This window comes from Phodopus roborovskii, unplaced genomic scaffold (genome assembly GCF_943737965.1).
Source record: "Phodopus roborovskii unplaced genomic scaffold, PHOROB, whole genome shotgun sequence".
NCBI lineage: Eukaryota > Metazoa > Chordata > Mammalia > Rodentia > Cricetidae > Phodopus > Phodopus roborovskii.
In genome coordinates, this window is record NW_026126418.1 from 33,768,838 (window position 1) to 33,790,990 (window position 22,153).

Genomic DNA, 22,153 nt, shown 5'->3' on the forward strand with positions numbered 1-22,153 from the left:
GCTTAGCTGCTCATTTTTATTAGCAGTAAGATATGCGAAGGTGTTGTCTTTGAGATTAAAAATAAACTGAAGCTAGGAGTGATAGTACATGCTATCACTTTGAGGGGCAAGGACAGAGGATCACTAAGTTAAGGTCATTATGGGCCATATAGTGAGTTTAAAGACATCCTGTGTGTGTGTGTGTGTGTGTGTGTGTGTGTGCGCGCGCGCTATCTAGATAACACATAGATGGTTTCATTCACAAGTTCAAAATCAACCTGGGAATACAACTCAAGTGGTATAGAATGTGTGTTCAATATATGCAAGATCCTGGACTTTACACACACACACACACACAGACACGGAGGGAGCAATGGAGGGAGAGAGATTAAGAGGGAGAGGTACACACAGGCACACACAATTTAAGGCCCATAATAATCTTAGATGATAGGATCTAAAAAAATACAATACATAATGAAATAGTTCCAATCAGGTTGTAGCTGCCTAGCTCACCTCCCTTCAGATCCCTGCCTCAGCATCAAACTCTGGTTCTATGAGTCAGAAAGTCACCTTGAACTGTCTAGCCTTCCAAAGAACGTAAGTCCTCCAGTGTCCAGTTGACAGCTTTGAGTTTTAGGTGAGAGGTCTTGAACTTAACTCTTTCATAGCTATTTCTCTCCAGTATCCCGACTTTCCTGGTGAAAGGAAGTAGGCCACAGCCTCACAGTCTACAGAAAGTAGCCAAAGGGCCCTGGAGCCTTAGTCTTGGTGCAGCCACTGTCATTAGCTGTAGACAAATGCTACTTCCCTACCAAATGCCCCTCAGGTGGCCTGCTTTCTCGGATACTCTTAAAAGTCCATTTTACAGAGTAGTGGGTGATGTCATGGAAACGGTTTGCAAGCAGGCAGTTCTGGATCATTCCTCAACAAATATTTATTTAGCATTGCTATATGCCAAACACTATTCTTGGTGCCAGAGAAACTGTCTTTGAAGCTCACATGTGTGTTTGTGTTCCAGTATAATTAGTCTGTGGCTTTAAGAAAATCACTTAGCCCCTCTAATCTATCTGTAAGATGGATATAAACATTATCATACTAGCATCTCAAGATTTGATGTTAAGACTGAACACAATACATCATACAACAGAACTCTCTGCCCACTGTTTTTAGTATGTCTCTGTTCATAATAGCCAAGTTATGAAATCAGCCTAGGTATCCATTGGTAGATTGAAAATTTGAGATATATACATATACATATACATATACATATACATATACATATACATATACAATGGAGTATTTTTATCTATAAAGAAATACATCACTATTTAATCTTCAGGGAAATGGATGGAATTGGAAATCAGCATGTTAAATGAAACAAGTCTTATGCAGGATGACAGATTTTACATGTTTTCTCTTACATCTGGATTTAAAAAAAAATCAAGACATGAGGGGAGAAGAAGGGGGACTATCTGAGAATAAGAAAAGGACCAGGAAGGGGAGCCAAGGGTAAGGGAGGAATGAATGAACGTAATAAACACATGATATGTATGCATGAAAATGTCATAATGAAGCCCATTATTTTGTACAATGAATAGACACTAATTTTTAAATTAAAGATTACACATGGCAGGCATGGCACCTGTAATCTCAGCACTCAGGATTTGAGACAGAGGAATTAGGAGTTGAAGGGTAGCTTGGGCTACATGAGACCCTATCTTAAGGAAAAAAAGATTAGACAATAGCCTTAAACAGCCTATTTTCCAGTAAGGGCTCAATTAATGCTAATTAATTAATTAAGATGTAGGTACCACTGTGGAACAAAGCACTCTGTCAGCTGTATAATTTTACCTAGATATGTGAATTCTTTTTCACTGTCCTCTGCTGTGTGGCTTTAATGACGTGGACATCACAAAGTTACAGGGTTTATCATTTAGACATTTCTTTCTCTTTGTTTCCTTAAAAGCAACTTCATTTACCAAAGAAATACTTTCTGAGCATCTATTCTTCATTCGCTGCTAGCCTGGCCCTGGATGGGTGGGGAATAAATGAGATCTTCCAGGCTTTGCTGAGAATCAGAAAAGCAAGAGGTTGGACTTTTTTGGGATCCTCACCTTTGGGGGTGTTGATTGCTGACACTCAAAAAAAAAAAACCCAGCAAGCAAGAAAAGAGGCCTGCACTTGGCACGTGGGCCAAGTGAAGTCCTCCTGGAGACCTCTGTTTAGCTCAGTGTGCAAGCCCTTGGCAGCCTCAATGTACTCAAGAGGAAACAGATGGCGGGACACCTGTTTCCTGTGGCTGCCCCGGAGGTAAAATTTCAATCTATCAATCTCATTTGCAAGTAGAGAAAATCATCCAGGTTATTTACTTTATCCAGTCATGTGACCAGTTGTCACTGCAATTTTAGAGGGTATAAACAAGAAAGTATTCCCGAGACACAAATCACTATAGGACACAATACCTTCCTCCAAGTCAGAGGTGGGTGTGCAAGGCAGAGGAGGGGCCTGCTCATTTGCTTACTCAAGGAAATTCTTCTTAGGAACCAGGGCCTTTGAACAGTTTCACCGAGGCTTGGGTTTACTGTTTGAGAGAATCATGACAGTGGAAAATGTCTGTTGAGCACCTATTGTATACCAATCAGTGTTGATCACTGTACTCATGTCATCTCAGGTTATTTTTTTTTCTGTTACTAAAAATAAAGGGGAAGTCTTTGATAACTCAGGTGTGACAGCTCCAAGAGCAATGATACACCTAGAGAATCGAGGTCCTGAAGGATCAATCCCAGGAGTGGCAATCCTATAATGGGGGATGAAGGTAGTGAGATTGGGGGGTGGATAGCTGTCCCCAGAGAGTGGCAGCAGGCTTCACAGAGGTGGTGGCATCCTAGTATTTAAGAAGAAAGATGTAAAAGAGGTTGCCATCAGACAGGTAAGAATATGGATGGCGGGAATTGATGCTACAGATCAACGGCTGCAGGGGCTGCAAACCCCTAACTGAGAAGCCTAATTTCACTATGTTAAGGGCACACAGGACTCAGAATGCTTAGTCACAGTGTGCTCAGACATGATCATACTTCCTTTTGTTTTGTTTTGTTTTGTTTTGTTTTGTTTTGGTTTGGTTTGGTTTGGTTTGGTTTGGTTTGGTTTGGTTTTCCCGGAGACAGGGTTTCTCTGTGTAACAGTCCTGGCTGTTCTGGAACTCACTCTGTAGACCAGACTGGCCTCAAACTCACAGAGATCCACCTGCCTCTGCCTCTGCCTCCCAAGTGCTGGAATTAAAGGGGTTAGTCACCACTGCCCAGCCATACTTCCTTTTACGTAGGAAGAGTTTCCATTCTGCTCTGCAGTCCGTTGGGTTAGTGTGTAGTCTTTACACATGTTGAAACCTGGCTTGTTTTACATGGATGGGATTCAGGAGGGACACACAGCTACACATGGATTCTTTCTATGGCCTAGTTCTGGGTTTTCTCATTTGGAAGGACTTAGGTGGTGACGTTGGTTAAATGGTATTAAACTTTGAGTCTGAATTGTGGTCCTACACTTGAATTTCCCTTGAATGCTTGGTCCCTGGATTGTGGCAGGCACTATTTAAAAGGCTATAGAGTCTTTGGAGGAGGGGAAGACTGACCAAATAGGTCACAAGGGACAGGCCTCTGAAGGTGATATCTACTTCTGCTTCCGGTCTGTGGTCAGCCCCCTGCTCTAATGCCTTGTGAGGAATCCCTGCCACCAGAGAGAGAGAGAGAGAGAAAGAGAGAGAGAGAGAAAGAGCTGCTCCTTCAGTGCCCCTGTCCACGTTGTCTTCTTCCCATAAGACTGACACTTCCTCCAAACCTATGAGCCGAAAGGAACCCTTCTTCCCTAAGTTACTCCTATCAGGTTATTTGTCTGATTGTTTTCATTACAGTCACACAAAATAACACAGAGATGAAACTGCAGAGCCCGATATTCATAGTTTCACATCTCAGGTCTCACACACACACACACACACACACACACACACACACACACACACACACACACACACGACCCGTCTCCCCGATTTGTTTTGTATAGACTATTCACTCCAGTTTGACTTGTGAGATTGAACCCAGCTGTAAAGTGTGGGATGCCACTCTAAGTTTGGAGTCCACTAAGAAAAAGCCAGGCATTTTTACCCTTCTATTCACTGAGTAAACAGGGGCCACTCACTGGTCACACCCTCCCCAGCATTAACCCAAGTTGGCTCTCTATAGTGTTTATCTCCATTGCCTAATTCAACAGAAATACCTGATAACCGGCAGCTGTGGGAGCTTCTTAGAGTAAATGTCCCACGAAGGCTTCCCTGCATTCTGGAGGTCTGTGGTTATATTCAGAAAATACACCTTTTCTGAAGTAGCTGAGCTTATAAACAGGAAGAAGACAGAATGCTGAACCTACAATAATAACAGTATTAATTAAGGGTGCTTTTATATGCTAAGTACTATTCCAAGGACTGTTTTAAATTAACTTATTTACTCTTTTTTCACATTTATTTTCTTTTTAATTGTGTGTGTGTGAGAGAGAGACAGACAGAGACAGAAAGTATATGCCATACATGTATAGGTGCCTAAGGAGAACAGAGGTGTCGGGTCCCCTTGAAGCTGGAGTCACAGGTGGTTATGAACCACGTGACATGGGTGCTGAGCTTAGGTCTCTGGAAGCCCCCAAGCTACATCTCCAGTGCTCTAACTTATTTACAGGGTTTCCCTGTAGCTTTGGAGCCTGTCCTAGAACTCACTCTGTAGACTGGTCTCAAACTCACAGAGATCCACCTGCCTCTGCCTCCTGAGTGCTAGGATTAAAGATGTGCGTCACCAACGCCAGGCTCTTAAGGCATATTCTTTTAGAACCCTTATAGAAATAATGTTTTGTGTTCTGATTATAAAACTAAGTCATGGTTGGGATTTTTTTAAACAGAGAAAGGAGTAAAGAAGTTAAAAGTATTTGTATTTTTATCTTCTGGTGATAATGTTTATTAACAATTGGGTCTATTTCCTTTAAGAAACTAAATTGCATATATAATTCTCTTTCCAAGAAGCATAACACCACATGTGACTTTTAAAAATTAATGCTATAATTTGAGCATTTCCCTATGTTACTAAATATTCTTAAAACCTGAGATTTAAATGTCGGAAAAATTCCATTATTTGGAGGTACATAATTATTCTAAAAATCCCATAATGCTATGCCATTAGGTTGTCCCCAACATTCCCAGGAGCTTATGTAGGGATCCTGGAGGGTTCCTCAGCTGGGTTCCCTCAGGAACCAGCCAGGACATTTTCAGGGCTGCCAATCTACATCTCTCCCCTGAAGGAAAGGAGTTATAATGAGTTTGACAAACCAAGATGAATGATAAATAGGTATTTATTGGGGATGAACTTATACAGGTAACAGTAAGTAACTGTCACAGTGTTCCTGCTCCAAGGATGCAGACCCGGCCTCCCTGATGCTCTGATGCTCTCAGTGACCCACGGGGCTTCTGTCCCCTACTCCTCTCTTTTAAATGGGTCATGCCTCAACTGTAACCACACCCAAAGGGCGTGGCCACTGTTGCAGGTTCACAGGCAAATGCAGCTACACTCCCCTACACAGGAACATCCCTGGCCACGGAAGAGGTGAGAACGGGAAAGGTTTCCCATTGAAACCTTTCCCAGTGAAACTTCAGCATCCCGTTTGATTTTAATGACATGATTTCCCCCAGCTCTATAAAAATGCCATGTATCTTACAAAGAAGTACAAAATAAAAATGTGCAAGGGGCTGGGGAGATGGTTCACATGCAGTGTGCGACACACACACACACTCACACACTCACACTCAACACGCCACACACATATCTACAAGAAAAGATAAAAGAAGGGAGAAGAGCACACACCTGCAACCCTGGCAGTGGGGAGACCGAGGCAGAAGGACCAGGAGTTCACAGGCAGAATGGGTGCACGGTGAAGCCCCATCTCCAGAAACAAAGGAGGGGGAGGGAGACTTGTAGGAGGAAAAGGAGTCAAAACCAAAGCTTGACCTACTACCATCCCCAAAACAAAACGTGAGCAAACGACAAAATCCTTCACCCCCACCACTTGGTCCTTATCTTCCCACAGTGCATGCTATCTTGGCTTCGTTGTTTAACCAACAATGCGCCCTACACATTCTCCTGTTAATAAATGTAGGCCATCTTTCAAAATGGTAGCAGATCTCTGCCCAGCCCAACTTTGAAGTCTTTTTTACACGACACAAGTAGTTTTCATCCTTTGATCCCCCCCCCCCCCCCCCCCCCCGCCACACACACACCACCACAACCACCACCACAGACTGCCAGGTGGCAGCAGGCCTGTCCACCAGGTTCTGCCTTCTGAGTTCAGGGAGCTTCTTGGATCTGTAGGTATAGACATTTTCAAATGTGGACATTTTTCAGCTATTTCTTCAATTTTCTCTCTCTCATTCTGGCTTGAGTTCCCTCTCTCTAAAATGTATGTGCTGAAGGTAATTACCAGCAAGACTATTTGAAGATGGGATCTTTAAAGAAGTAATTTAGGTGAGAGCTGGCAAGATGGCTCAGTGGATAAAGGCTCCTGCTACCCAGCCTGCTGGATGATCTGAGGGGCTTGGGAAGGAGTCAGGGTGGGCTGCAAAGTGGATTGCAAGGCTCAATGGTAATCGGCTTCATTAAATTGGCCAAAGGTAGTGCTGGGCTGTAGAATTCTATTCAGACTGTTCTATGACTCCGTCTCCCATGTAGATTGGACAAGCGTAGGAATACAGAGCAAGATGATTGCTACCTTTCTACCAATAAGGTGGAGATAAATGCCAATAGAACATTTAAAAAGGAGCTAGAATAAAGTTCAGTACTAAAATGCTTTCTTAATATGTATATGTGAGGGTCTGGATACAATCTCAAGCATTGAATGAATTAATGAATACCAAACCATAGTTTTCATTCTTTCTAATTTGATTAAATAGATATTAACCAGCTGGTCAGGCATGGTTGGTCAGGCATATGCCTTTAATTCCAGCACTTGGGAGGCAGAGGCAGGCAGATCTCTGAGCTTGAGATCAGTCTGATCTATAGAGTGAGTTTCAGGACACCCAGAGCTACATAGAGAGACCCTGTCTCAAAAAAACAAAACTAAAGAAATTAATCAATTAATTTGCATTGTTTGCAGTGTGCCTCCTGTATACATAGTCACGATTGTGAGTGAATGTATGCAGCTGTGTGTGTGTGTGTGTGTGTGTGTGTGTGTGTGTGTGTGTGTGATGTCAGTCAGAGGTGTCTTCTGTTATTCTCCAACTTGAATGCTGAGACAGGGTCTCTCACTTAAACCCATAGCCCTATGGGGCCATTTTGTTTCAAACCACATTTGTCACTAGAAGTTCATGCATCATGCTCATCCCAGTGGATTGTTGGGTTTTTAACACAGGCCTTCTGGGGTATCTGAAGACGACTTTAAAAACACTGGTTTATCAACTACTCCAAATCCTCTGACCTTATAGTTAGCTTTTATACATTTTATGTCAGTCATACCTCATTAATGTTGCCCCCCCCCAAGGAAACTTTAAAATTCTTGTTTTGTTTGGTATTTGCTGTTTGGTTTTTTTGTTTGTGTGTTTGTTTTTCAAGACAGGGTTTCTCTGTATTGTTTGGAGCCTGTCCTGGAACTAGGTCTGTAGACCAGGCTGGACTTGAACTCACAGAGATCTGCCTGCCTCTGCCTCCCAAGTGCTTGGATTAAAGGCATATGCCACCACTGGCCGGCTTAAGTCATTCTTTTTTTTTTTAATTGTCTGGATATTTTTATTTCCCTGGATATCTGACGTTAAGATCATAATAACTGCATATGTGTGTGTGTGTGTGTGTGTGTATATGTGTGTGTGTGTACATATATATATATATATATATATATATATATATATATATATTTGATTGGCAAGTGTTTCTCATGGAGCAGTTGTAATAATCTAAATCTCCTCCTTTCCTTTTGTCGGGCTAAACAAAAAGTGAGACTCCGTGGTTATTGTGGTGGAACTGGGATCTCCTGAAGCCTGCAGTGGTGAACTGTTTGCTCCAAAAGGTGAAAACTACAGGGCTATTTTAGTTCAGATGTTCCAATCCTGCTTTTTATTTTACAGCAAATAGAGAATTGAATAAATCTCAAGCTGTAGATACTTCTCTGGTCTATTTTTAAACACACACTGGCTCTTTCCCAGAAAGAGGAGAAACAAGAATCCACTGGCAGTCAAGCTTTACCTTTTTCCATTGAATTTCCTGAGATTTAAAAAAAAAAACTCTGGAAACCCAGAACAGATGGAGCTGCATGAAGACCACTGCAGAACAGGAAACGCAACAAAGTACTTAAGAGAAACAAAGCACGCAAAAAGACCTTGTCTTTCAAAAACTCAGTTGACTGGAGACAAAGTATCAGATGGAGTAAATATTTGCCTTTCTTTGAAGGAACTGGGAATGATAAAAACAGTCACATTAAATGGTTCTCCAGGTTGCTGTATCAGGCATGGATACTAAGGATTGCTAATCTGAACTGAACAACTCAGGTAAGGCTTCGAGAACTGATAAAAACGTTGCTCATTAACATTTATTCTCTTTCTCCTGGCCATGAAACCATTCTTTAGATATCAGAAAAATTAAATTTAAAAGTCTAAATGCCCAGCAGGGATGGAGAGAGCTAAGCAGATCCCACATTCAGAAGCCACACTGCTCCCAGAATGCAGTGGGAAAGCCAGCCCGCCCTGATGTTACCATAGGTGTATGGGGGCAGCCAGCTACACCACTCCTCAGGTCTCTGAGGCTCTCATACTACACACTTGCTACCATGCCATTGAGATGAACTGTGACCTCAAGCAGATGACAATGCAGCCAGTGAAATGGGCCAAAAGGCTGACACAGGCAGAAAATAACACTAGAAGGGAGTGTCTCAGAGTCAACAGGGATCTTTGCCAAGTAGACAGTATGTTTGTTGCGGCTTTTGCTTTTTATTTATTGATTTTTTTTCATGTCATAAATGACAAACCCTTCTTGAGTTTCAAAAGAAAAGAAATAAATATGCTTCTATTTTATATCAATTAAGGTGTCAGGTTGTAAGGGACCTAAACACCTTTTCAAGAAAACAGAGAGGAAACATGGTAAGCTAGCCCACTGTGAGAAGTAGAATACAGTGAAAGCAGAAACTTCCTTGGAGGGAAGCTGGGAGTACATTTCCTTGTCTGAAGATTTGACTGAATAAAAAGGAAGGGAGGTAACATCTTGATGAGGCCAAATGAACCTATAAAGCGAACTTGGGAACTTGAGTCTAATGAGACTGTCATTAGGCCTTAGGTGGCTAAGCATGCTGGTCTTTTGATGCCTAAGGCTATTTACAAGCTTAAAGAAGCTGGCAGAAGTCTCAGGATGCTTTCAGAGTCACTTTATTATGACTCTTCATTTATGATTTTCATTATGATTCTCTTTAGATTCATCAGATAGATGCCTACGGCTCACAGATGGGGGTAGGGGATAAAAAAGCCCAAGTGTGGTGCTGTAATGAGTCCAGAGAGTTTGGAAACCATCGTGTGGGTGACTTTGAATGTTTGGAATTGCAGGATGATTGCAGAGATGATTATCTGAAAGCAATGGTCAGGCCCAGTTGCCAATGACTGCCTGAAAGAAAATGAGGCTCATGGGAAACCCATCACAGACCCCCACAAGCTTCAGAGAGCAGCCTGGTTTAATTACGTCAGTCACTAACGGAGTGCAGGTGACTTACTTGTTTTGATCACTTGGCAGGCTTGCCTCCTTCAGGGATAGCCTGTGATTCAAGATGCCAGGTTTATTCATGGCACGGATCAGATATTCAGTCCTCAGAATGGCTGCAACTGGTCCCTGGCTCTCAAGGCAATGACCTCTTAAGGGAATTCTTTCTCGTTGTCTAAAGAGGCATGAAGAAGGAAATGGCTCCTCTTTTCTTCCATTGGGAAAATAGATTATTAACTTATCCACCTTCCCGCTTTTGTTATATTAAACAATTATTTTTTTTTCAGCACCTGTGTGCCAGGCACTGTGATGGGTGCTATGGATAAAGCCATCAGATAGGACCCTCATGGAGTTTACATTCTAAAAAGAATCCAACATAAAAAAGTGAATGTATAAATAAATATATTAGGTTGTAAAATGAACGCTGCAGAAAATAAGTGGGGCAGTGTGGAAGTGAATAAATAGGTGGGATAAATTACGTAAAAGTCACCTTAGTGGGTGCTCAGGTCTCACAGAGCCACTTCTAGACAAAGGAGAAAGCTGGGGGGGGGGGCAAGTAACAGTAAAAATAAATACAGCTGGTAAAGGGTCAACAAGAGCAAACCCATGGATCAGAAACTGAGCCATGCTCTGACGTAGCTGGAGTGTGACTGAGTCCAGGGAAAATGATGCTGGGTGAGGGTGGAGGAACAAGAGAGTGACCTTAAATTCTGAGAGGACCCAGACGTTACTGGGGGTTTTTAAAGATGAGAGTAAATCCTGGCTGCGAATGGCTGCCTGAGAGAGAATGACGAGCCTCATTTTAGCAAGATCACTTTTGACTGCTATATGGAAAATGTGTTAGAAAGAGATAAATATGGAAGCAATGAGACCAGTAAGTGATATGAAGTGATAGTTGGCTTGTACTATTTATGCCACCCGGTGAGGGGGGCGATATTGGCTGATCTGGGGATTCAGTGGGCATGTCTGGAGGACTTTCAGGCTCTTATGTCCTGGAATAGAGGATTAGAGACAGGAGGGTAGTGTCAGAGGCAGGGATAGTTTATTAAAAGATACTTTCCAAGGGAGGGTGTGTGCCAGAGAAGGAAAAGAAGATTAGAAACTCAACAGTGATGCGGTGTAAAGAATTGGGCATTCTTGGGCTTTCTCACACATGCTCTGTTACATGTAGTTCTACATACAACTTCATGCATTTTGGTTTTATTTGTATTAAATTTCCACCTAGGGGTGTGCATTAGAGGATTATAATGAACCCTAGGTTACCCTTAGACAACCTGGAGGGCTTCTGTGCCTATGCCAGTGGCTGTATTTAGTTGGTGGTAGAGGAAGTTTGAGTGTTTCTTCTTTGAAACTAGTTTCTTTACTGCACTAACTTTGTAGCCTTTATACAATGCTCTCTAGACCTTAACTATAAGCACTGTTCTCTTGCCCCGGGTGCTGCATCACCCCTCCCTTTGACCTAAGATCTTCCAATAACATCCCAACCAATAGAGTAACGTGGAAATGACCCTGGGCCTTTCAAAATTATACTACACAAAGCCATGCAAACTTTACTTTTTGTGCTGAGTTGTTGCTGGGTTCTAACAGCTCCCTCAGGGGAGGGGGTGAAAAGTCATGGCCTCACACACAGGGAGTCATATCAAAGGCGAGCAGCAGACTCCAACGGCAAGCACCTTATATATCCATCTCCCAGCCCCAGGCTGCGTTCTTATCCATTGACCTTGCGTGGTTGCCCCTCACTTGCTAGGCATGATCAAGACCTCTGACATTGCCTGTTGCTAGGCCGGCCCTCAGGCAGACTCCAGGTTGGCTCATCTGTTGGCCTTATAGGTCTTATCTTTCTACACCGAGTCCTTGCTTGATAGACCTGAGAAATACATTACTTAAGGTTGCCTGCCTTGGAAGGAGCCTGGGCTGTATCATGTGACCATATACAAATGTTCCCATCAATAGCCCCAACTAAGGTTCAGTTGGCAGCCAGCTTCAATATGAGTGAAGTTGCCTTACGGATGATTCCAGCTCTCTCTGTTCAGTCATCCTCATCTCAGAGTCTTCTACATGAGTTACCCTTGGTTAGCAACTCTGTCGAACACCTGACAAGAGGCAACTAACTTGAAAGTGGAAAGGTTTGTGTTGGATTACAGGCCATGGGGGCAGGGGAAAAGCATGGCGCCAGAAACACGAGGCAGCCAGTCACCCTGTGAGCATGCGTGGTAGGAAGCATAGAGCAGGAAGTAGAGCCAGACTTTAAAAAACGCGAGGTCTGCTGTTAGTGACCTACTCCTTCCAGGGAGGTTCCACCGCCTAAAGAAAGGTTCCCCAGCCTTCTAAACACCAGCTGGAGATCAAAATTCAGCCACATACACCTATGGGGCAGGCATTTCACTTTCAAACTACAGCTTCTCCAGGGCCGAGGCCTGAGATGTAGAGCCCAAATAAGTCAGTCTGGTGATGCCCTGTCCCAATTTCGGAACCATTAACATTTGAAATAGGTTATCACAATGCAACGGTAACCAGAACAGTGGGAGAAGAAAGTCTCTCAGGAAGAAACAAAGAGTTGCCATGAAATTTGAGAACACACTTCTGGAATGAGTACTCACATGGAGTAATTTAGGCATCTGAGTTTGCAGACAATGGGGCTGGAGGAAGCTTCACAGGGCTGAGAGACCACCAAGGGTGGACCGGGGAGAGGCTAGCTCAAGGCTGTCTCTGAGGAATTTCAGTATTTAAAGAGAGAAGAAAGAGCAGAGCTAGAAGGGGAGGGGACAGGAGGAGAAGGGATGAAATATTCCATTGAAAGTTTAAAAAAAAAAAAAAAAAGGATGAAAGTAGCCATTGGGTTTGACAGGATAGAGCACCCATGACCTTGAAAAGAAGAATGTCAATGGGAGTGGATGGGACAGAAGCTTAACAGGGACTGTGATCTCTCAGAGAAGCAAGAGTTGTCTATTCCATTACTTCACAAGTTGGGTCAACCCTGCCATAGGCAGATGCTAACAACTACTCAAGTTGTAGTTTAACTGCTTAGAGAAACAAAGGCGCCTGGGCCAAGTGACACAGTTTTTTGTTTGTTTGTTTGTTTGTTTTGTGTATTGGTTTGAGACAGTGTTTTGCTCTGTAACAGCCCTGGCTGTCCTGGCACTCAATCTGTAGACCAGGTTGGCTTTGAACTCAGAGATCCTCCTGTCTCTGCCTCCCAAGTGCTGGGATCAAAGGCATGCGCCATCAGCTGCCAGCTCCAGCACACAGTTTTGACATCAGACAGAACTGGGTTAAAACAGTTGTGGTCCAATTATTTAAGCGTATTAAGTTTCTTTCTCTGCAAACTATAGAGGAGTTTAAAGCAACCCCACCTCCACCCCCACTAGATTCTGCATTGGAGGCTGGAAACTGACTTAGAAAAGACAGACTTTGCAAATCCCAGGTACCCTTGGCTTAGGAGAGAAACCCAGAGATAGTAACTAGAGCAGTGGTTAGAATCAAGGCTCTTTTACAGCGTTAACAAAAGGCAGTGAATTTGTAGAAAAATAGCAAGGGCTTTAAGGGGTGGCAAACTGTGGGAGATAAGTACACGGGGAGCGGGAAGACTAGGGGAAAATAAGGGTAATTTTAGTAAAGTTTGTTAAATTGATTCCTCTTGGCGATTCTGGAGTTACCTTGGGGTTGTCAGGGGAGACAGAATCACAAATGGAAATTTATGTCCTGCTTTTAGGGAAATAGGGAGGAGGGTGCAGGAACTTTTTGCCTGTGCTGTTTCTCCATTGTTTTTAAGTTAAAATAAGCCATATGTTGAAGTAATTTGGGATAGAATATTCTAATCCTCTACAAGGGTCGGGACATTAACAGTCTGGTGACAACAGAGTTGGCTAAGAGCCTTTCCTTGCAAGCATGAAGACATGAGCTTGATCCCCTATAAACCACATTAATACTACTACTAATAATAATAACAATAAACAGTGCTGGTGCATGCTATAAAGTCAGGGAGTGGGACAGACAAAGACATGAATGATATCACTAGCTATATTCAAGAAATATCTGCAGAGGGGTCCTCAGTCCAAGAATGAGGGCCTCTTAGGATGGGGAAGTTATAGAGCAGAAGGAGAAAGGAACTGGAATGTGTCCACTTTGGCCTGAAGAGTTGTGGCTAGAGAACTCAGGTTGGTGATAGACAGAGGAAAAATAGGGCACTCACAGACCTCTCTTGTAGCTGTCATGGAGGGCCAGCAGAGGGACATGGGCATAAATGCAGAGAAACAAGTCACATCAGCCCTGGGAATTGATCTCTGAGTTCGAGGCCAGCCTGATCTGCATAGTGAGTTCCAGGGCAGCCAGAATTGGGGGAGCTTTACAAAATGATGTGACTGTGGCTAAAGACATGCTTATAATCCCAAAACTAGGGAGGTGGAGATAGGAAGATCCTTGAGGTTCATTGGGCAGCCAGCCCAGAAAGACCCTGTCTCAGAGTTGCAAGGAAGCCATGGCTACACAGAGAAACCCTGTCTCAAACAAACAAAAATCAAGATGAACCAAGATGCCCTGTTTCTGAGGAACAGCACCTCAGGTTGTACTCTGTCCTCCACACGGGGGGGGGGGTAAGAGAGAAAAAGAGAGAGAGGAAGAGAGAGAGGAAGAAAGAAGAGAGAAGAGAGAGAGAGAGAGAGAGTATAATAGGCTGGGCATGGTGACACATGGTTCTAATTCCAGCATTTGGGATACCGAGGCAGGTGGATCCCTGAGTTCGAGGCCAGCCTGATCTGTATAGTGAGTTCCAGGACAGCCAGAGATACACAGAGAAGCCCTGTCTCAAAACAAACAAACAAGAATAAAAAGAATAAAGATAGTAACACTGCTACACAGATTGCAATCAACACAAGATGACACAGGATTTGGGCACACATTTAGGCATATAGCAGTTGCTTTATGCTCATCTTTAAAGCCCATTTTACTGGCCAGGCATGGTGGAACACCCCTATAATTCCAGAACTTGGAAGGCAAGGTCAAGAGGATTATTACTCTAGGCAACTCTGGGCTATATAGTGAGAGTTTGCTTAAACAAAACAAAATCACACACTTACAGAGCAGCTACTGTGTGCCAGGCCCTGTGCAGCAGTGGCAGCATGTAAGGGTTGGAAGTCCTAGTTCATGGTTTTCAGAAACTCTGCAGGCTAGCGAGGAGCTACACCTACAAGCAATTGCATCAAAGAAGACTGTGACAAAGAAAAAAGCCTGGACACTGTTGAGAAAGGCTTTTCAGGTGGGTAGGATTTTGTCTGCCACTCAAGGCAAGAAGTCAGTTCCCAAGGTAGACAAGCTGAGGAGTTTATTCCAAGGGAAGAGAAATTCCCATGCAAAGACTGGGGACTAAGGATAGCACATCCCAGAACAGTGACTAGCTGGGTATCACTCAGGTGTAACCTACGAAGAACCGGTGTGGGAAGGCATGAGGGGTGCTTCCAGAAGGGAGCTGAAGAGGCTCAATTGCTGTTGAGAAAGGAGTTTGAGTTTGGTCCTGAGTGAGCAGGAGGCTGAGTACTTACTGATAAGGAGGTGACCAAACTAGTCCTGCATGTGAAAATGAATTGTTTTCTTAGCTTTGTAAAATGCCTTGAGCTTTGAAAGAGACACACACACACACACACACACACACACACACACACACACACACACACACACACGGTGCTGTGTTTTGCTTTCCAGTCACACTACTACAGTGCCCTTCTCCCCTTGTTGGGAGATACTCATGGACCCACTGGATAGAAAACACACCCAGAAACAGTGTCCAGATGTGTTTCCCATGGTCACATGTGGCTGAGGATAACTATGAATGCGCCCCAACAGAAAACATTAAACTTTACTTAAAACACTGTGATTTATTTTACATTTTACTTATTAACTTCTTTCTGTAGTTCAGCTGCATGAAGTTTGAGCATGATGAGCTTTGTGGGTAACAATGTCATGTTGAAATGTCAAAGTTGTGCACCCCTAAAAGGAATGGTGTTAGCTTTTTCTACATAGAGGAAAGAAAAATTTAGCTTTCTGTTCTTTCTGTTGAAAATAATGTCAATCTCGCCTGATGTTGGTGGCACACGCCTTTAATCCCAGCACTTGGGAGGCAGAGGCAGGTGGATCTCTGTGAGTTCAAGTCCAGCCTTGTCTACAGAAGGAGTTCTAGGACAACTTCCAAAGCAATACAGAGAAACCCTGTCTCTAAAAACAAAACAAAATAATGTCAATCCATATGACTTAGTGATCAAACAAAAACAAAAGAGTGGGCTAGAGAGCTGGTTAGGTGGGTAAGAGCACTTACTGAACAGGCACAGGGCCTGAGTGGATCCTAGCACCCATGTGATAACCTGAGTGTGGCTACATGTACCTATAACCAAGCCCAGTGGGAAACAGACAGGAGTCTTCTCTGGGACTTCCTGGTGCCATTCCTGTGGCACAGTGAGAGACCCTGTCCCAAAAGAATGGCAGAGTGATAGAGCAGGCCATCTGATATCTCTCCTCTGACCTCCATAGGCACAAACTCACACACATGCATATCCCTCACTAATATGCATGTGTGCCCTGTACTTACATGCATTCATACCATAGACTTAACACACATGCATACCCCATACTCACACATACGCATACTTGATATTCACATACACACACCACACACACACACACACACCTCATACTTACATACAAGCATACTCCACACTCACACACATGGACACCTCACTCACACACATGCATACCCTACATTCACCCATGTGTATACCCCACACTCACACACATGCTTACCCCTCACTCACATATACACATCCAACACACACCCACATATAGTCCACATTCATACAGAGCAGTAGAGAAGTCAGTAGAGATGTAACTGGTAGTTATATGGTAATGACATTTAGATCTTGTGATATTTTTAAATATAAGTTTTATAAGTTTGAGATCTGTAATGCGTGGTTTCTTCTTCATGCTGAATTCATTTTTGTACCTACTTTTTCACTGGCAATTTTGTATCCTTTTTCTTAAAGAGCATTCTCAGAATCGAGTATGTTTTAAATACCACAAACCCTGGATAAGCTACTGAGTGCTGCGCTCTCTTTTATTGGTTTCCTAAATCTGCTGGCAACTTTGCAAACAGTCATTTTATTAAAACTACCCCAACTTCACAGTTTTAGCATGCCATCTGTTGCCAGGACCCTGACGGATGCAGCAGTATTCATATTAGTCATAATCTTTGTTCATCACTTACACAACATAGTATTTTGTATGTACAAGGAAATCCATAATAATAAAAAGGATATTCGATACATATGTATGCTATACATATTTCCTTCTACAGTATTTGCTATGTATATGGCATGCATATTTAAAGAACCATTAACACTGCTCCCTGGAGGAAGCCTGGGAGACAAAGACTAGACAAGGAAGTGCTTTGATTGTATCTCTCTTTCTTTATTGTTATTTTCATGTTTATGTATCCCAGTCCCAAAATTTCAATTTAACTTTTGCTCAAAGAAAATTCCCTAGGTACTTTTTTGAGAATGGTTAAAATTTAAGCACGAGGGTTCACCTATGGTTAGTCTATATGGTTTATTTTTGTTTTAATTTTTTTTTATTTCTGATTTTGCAATACTAAGGATCAAATCCAGGTCCCCATGCATGCTGGGAAAGTGTTCTGCCACTGAGCTACACCCCAAGCCTTTCATTCTTTTCAGGCAGGGTCCTGCTATTTCCTCTGTCAGGGTTCTCCCGCCTCTGCCCTCCGGCAGCCAGAGATGTATTTGTACAGCATTACATCAGCAATGTGGCTTAAGACTCTATAAGGTCAAGGTTCTGACAATGCAGATCAGGCCCTGCTCTGCCCTGCCATGCTGGCTAGAACAGTAGTTTTCAGACTGGCTCTTGCTCAAAGTTGCTCCATAGTGCATACAACATTGGCTACCAGGCTAAGTCTATCCCTTAAATACCCCATGGAGCAATTTGCTCCATTTTGAGCACAAGCACTGAGGCAGAGTGACATAAGTAAAAAAAATCCACACTCTGTCCAGCACAAACCATAAGGCACAGCACTGACAAGTAACTTACTTATGGAAATAAAACGCTGCCTCCTTTAAACTTGTCAAATGAAATAAACACATGGAAACACGAGAGGGCCTGGAGAGATGGCTCAGCTGTTAGGAGAGTGCTGAGTGTTCTTGCAGAGGACCCGGGTATAATTCTCAGCCCTCACGTGACAGCTTACAACTGTCTGTAACTCCAATTGCAGGGATGTCAGGCTCCTTCTTCTGGCCCCGAAGGGGACCAGACATGGAAAGTGGCACATGCAGGAAAACACACTTAGACCCATTAGGGAAAAAAAGGATAAGAAAAGCCAGGCTGTGAAGTGATCAAGCATACCAGACCAACAGTGGATGCACCCCCCCACCACCACCACAGGGACACTCCTATTTGGGCACAGTAGTACTCACTGTCCAATCAGCAAACACTCCAGGACATGCATGATCCACAGGCAACAGCTTCTTGACTTGGATTCTGTCCTGGGGCTCAGGTTCTGACTGATTGCATTGGTGATGTGACCTATTCAAACCCTCATTTATCCACACCCAGCCCTGAACCTTGCCTTCTGAACCTGTTCAGCGCTTGAAAGCACCAGGGGTCTGCCTCTCCTTCCAATCACCTGCAGTGTCTTTCTGTTCACTTACTTCAGTTCTCTGATCTTGCTTTCAACAAGGGCTCTTTGAACCTGTCACCTCTTTAACCCCTTTGGTGCCATTTCATGTCTCATATACGCATATAATTATGCGAAGCCTAGTGTGTGAGCTGAGGGTTTAATATAGGTAATTGAGAATGAATGAAAAGAGCTTGTGACTGCTAACACCAAGCCAAATCGGCAGCACCCGGTGACTCAAAGCCAAGAAGACTGACAAAGCTTATAGATTTATTATTTATTTTCAATGAATTCTCAAATCACAGAAACACAAGCTCAACCATCAAGATCTCTGATTTGACTTGCTCTTGGCGTGAGATACCCTAAAGTATGGCACCTTGGAGTCTTGGATACTTTAAAATGAAAATTGTAACGTTAGAAGCAAGATCTTTCTAATTGTCTGCCATCCCATTCACCGTCTGCCTCCCCTGAACTGATATGAAGGGTTAGGAACTGGTTCGGTGGTAAAGAGGACCTGAGTTTGATTCCTAGCACCTACACGGTGCCTCACACCCAGCTGAAAACTCCAGTTCCAGGATTTCTGATGCTTCCTTTTGTCCTCTGAGGGCAACAGGCATGCGTATGATGATACACAGGCATACATGCAGACAACACACCATACACATAAAATTAAAAAGTAAAAAACAAAACAAAACAAAAAACCCTCATTTTTGTTGTTGTTGGTTTTCAAGAGAGGATGGCCTTAGCTGTCCTAGAAGTTGCTCGGTACAACAGACTAGCCTTGAACTCAGAAATCAGCCTGTCTCTGCCTCCCATGTGTTGAGATTAAAGGCGTGAGCTGCCACTGCCCGGCTAAAGTAAGTAATAATGATGATGATAATAATAATTTAAAAACAAGAAAGAGTGAGGGAGGGAGAGAAGGAGGGAGGGAACTGAGATCGACATGTAAAATAATAAATTAAATTTAAAAAAAAATGCTTTGACTCCAAAATTTAAGTTGAAGGACAAGTTACTGGGGAAAAGGATTTCTATTTTTGTTTCCACAGAAAATGAAAAGATGTGGATTCCTTCCAGACTAATGTGGTTTGATCAAGCCAGACCCCCTGAAACAGAGTACGAGGTGATCCTACATTCAAAACAGCTGGACAAAGCAGCCCTGCAGACCACAGCCAGGATTTCTGAATCTTCTTCGAATCCCCCCAAGGCAGTGCCCCTTACCAGCAGGAAGTAGTTTGGAAAGAACAATGCCCAAATTCCCAAATATTGTGTATAAATGTTTGTTTTCATTTAATTGGACTTTGTTATATAAAATAAAATAAAATAAATTAATAAAATAAAAAAAATCATAAAAAAAGAAGAAAGAAACCAGATTTATTCTTCCCTAAGGTGAGTCTCAGAACTCGAGCCCTCACTTCCAAAGCAAGCATGGAGGGGTCTCTCTCCCTTTTCTCTTCTCTCTCTTGAGATGGCACATCCCAGAAAATTCCCATCTGAGACCCAGGCAGATGAAGTTCTCCACAGAAAAGCGGAGGAGACTCTGAAAGGGCAGCCCCCGGAGGAGGGAGTGAGGCACTCACCCCCACCAGTTGAGGGTACTAATGCCCACTCTTTATCAAACAGCACAAACAGACAGTGTGTTAGTGTGTTGGTGGTATTGTGTTTGTTTTAGAGACAGAAGCTTATCTGAAGTCCAGATGGATCATGTATTTAACACAATCTTCCTGACTCACTCTCCTGAGTGCATGTGCCACCAGGCCTGCCTGGGCCTTCATTTCTAGAGGTTCATGTACTATATAAAACTTTGACTAATTGAGTCTGTTTGGCCTTCCCTTGTTAATCTCTCTTGCTATAAGATTGTGATAAATAGGAAAAGGGCCTATTCCATCCAACCCTATACCAACTGATATTTTCTTGTATTGGAGGATTTCTGGAGCTGATGGCCTGCCATAAAGAATAAACTATCCTAATGTGTTGCTCTTTCAAAAGACACTTTTAAATTTATTTTTATTATGTGTATGGGTGTTTTGTCTGCATGTGTGTTTGCCTCCATGCAGTACCTGTGGAGGCCAGAACGGGTGTCAGGTCCTCTGCAACTGGAGTTACAGAGATTATTAAGCCACCATGTGAGTGTTGGGGAGTGAAACCTGGGTTCTCTGGAAGAGCAGCCAGTGCTCTTAACCGCTGAGCTGGTTCTCTAGTCCTGAGTGTGCTGTCTTAGCTCCAATTCCTGTTGCTGTGATAAAATATCCTGACAAAAGCAACTTTCATAGAGAGAGAGTTCATTCATCTCACAAGTCTGGGTGACACTCCCATCCTTGCTGGAGAGCCAAGGCAGGAAGCCTTGGGGAAGGCGGGAGAGCCAAGGCAGGAAGCGACTGAGGCTGGCTTGTGTGCTTCCTGTTGCTTAACTGGCTCTCTCCTTTTCATCCAGTTCAGGGCGCAGCCCATGAAATGTTGCCACCCACATTCAGGACGAGTCCTCCCACTTCTCTGAAGTTAAGAAGATCGCTCATGGGTGTGTGCACAGGTCAATTCAACCCAAACAGTTCTTTATCAAGACTCCTTTGTGTCAATGTCTCCATCACTGTTCTACTGCTGTGAAGAGACACCATGAGCACAGCAACTCTTACAAAAGAAAGTGTGCAATTGGTGCCTTACTTACAGTTTTAGAGGGAGAGTCCGTGATCATTGTGGTGGGAAGCAGGCAGGCATGGTGCTGGAGCAGTAGCTGAGAACTTTACATCCTGATCTGCACACAGCAGGCAGAGATAGAATGAAGTGAGAGGCAGAGAGATAGGGAGAGAGATGACAGGTAGATAGATTGATGGATAGACAGACAGACAGACAGATAGGGACTAGGCATGGCTTAGGCTTTTGAAACTTCAAAGCCCACCCCCAGTGACACACCTCTTCCAACAAGGCCACACCTCCAAATCTATCCGAAACAATTCTATTAACTGGGGACCAAGCATTCAAACATGAGCCTATGGGGGGAGGGAGTCATTCTCATTCAAACCAACATAGTCAAGTTGACAATTAACTAGTGCCCTCACAGTTGCCACCGAGTAATGGACATTAAAGTAGTACTTGTATTCTCTTCAGATCTTAGACATGCTCGCCAAGGTGTCCTCTCTAAGGAGAAATAACCTTACCAGAGGACGGTTTTCATTTCCACCCACAGTCCAGGTTCTTCTAGATCTCTAGAGGACTGAGGCCAAAGGCTGCCTTCCTAGCAGGTTTCAGGCCAACAACATGACTGCCATCTTGAACAACTCTGTGGAGGGGAAGACCTGAAAGACAGCTTTTCTGTTTTGAGTCCAAAATGGCTCCCACAAACAGATTTGAAAATCAGGATCCTAACTGGTGGTGCTGTTTTGGTGGGTTGTGAAACCTTTGGGACAGGGGACCCATCTGATGGATGGAGGTCACTCCAGACAGAGCTTCCGGAAGTTCTGGTCCGTGTCTCCTCTGCTTCCTCTTCTAATGTCACATCCTGTCACTGTGGATGGCACAGCCACGCCTTTTCTGCCACAAGGCACAGAAACGAGCTAGGAAGAAGTCTTTTTTCCTCCCCTTCAGTTATTTCTGCCAGGTATTTTTGCCATACTGAGGAGAAAAAGCAATGAATACAATGGCCAGATTTGATAAAAAGCCGGTAAGTTTGTTGAGTGGGAACTCACATATCACATTATGGTCCAGCCTCTATGTGCCCTGTTGGGATGGAAGCTTTGGAGCCAGAAGATGCTGT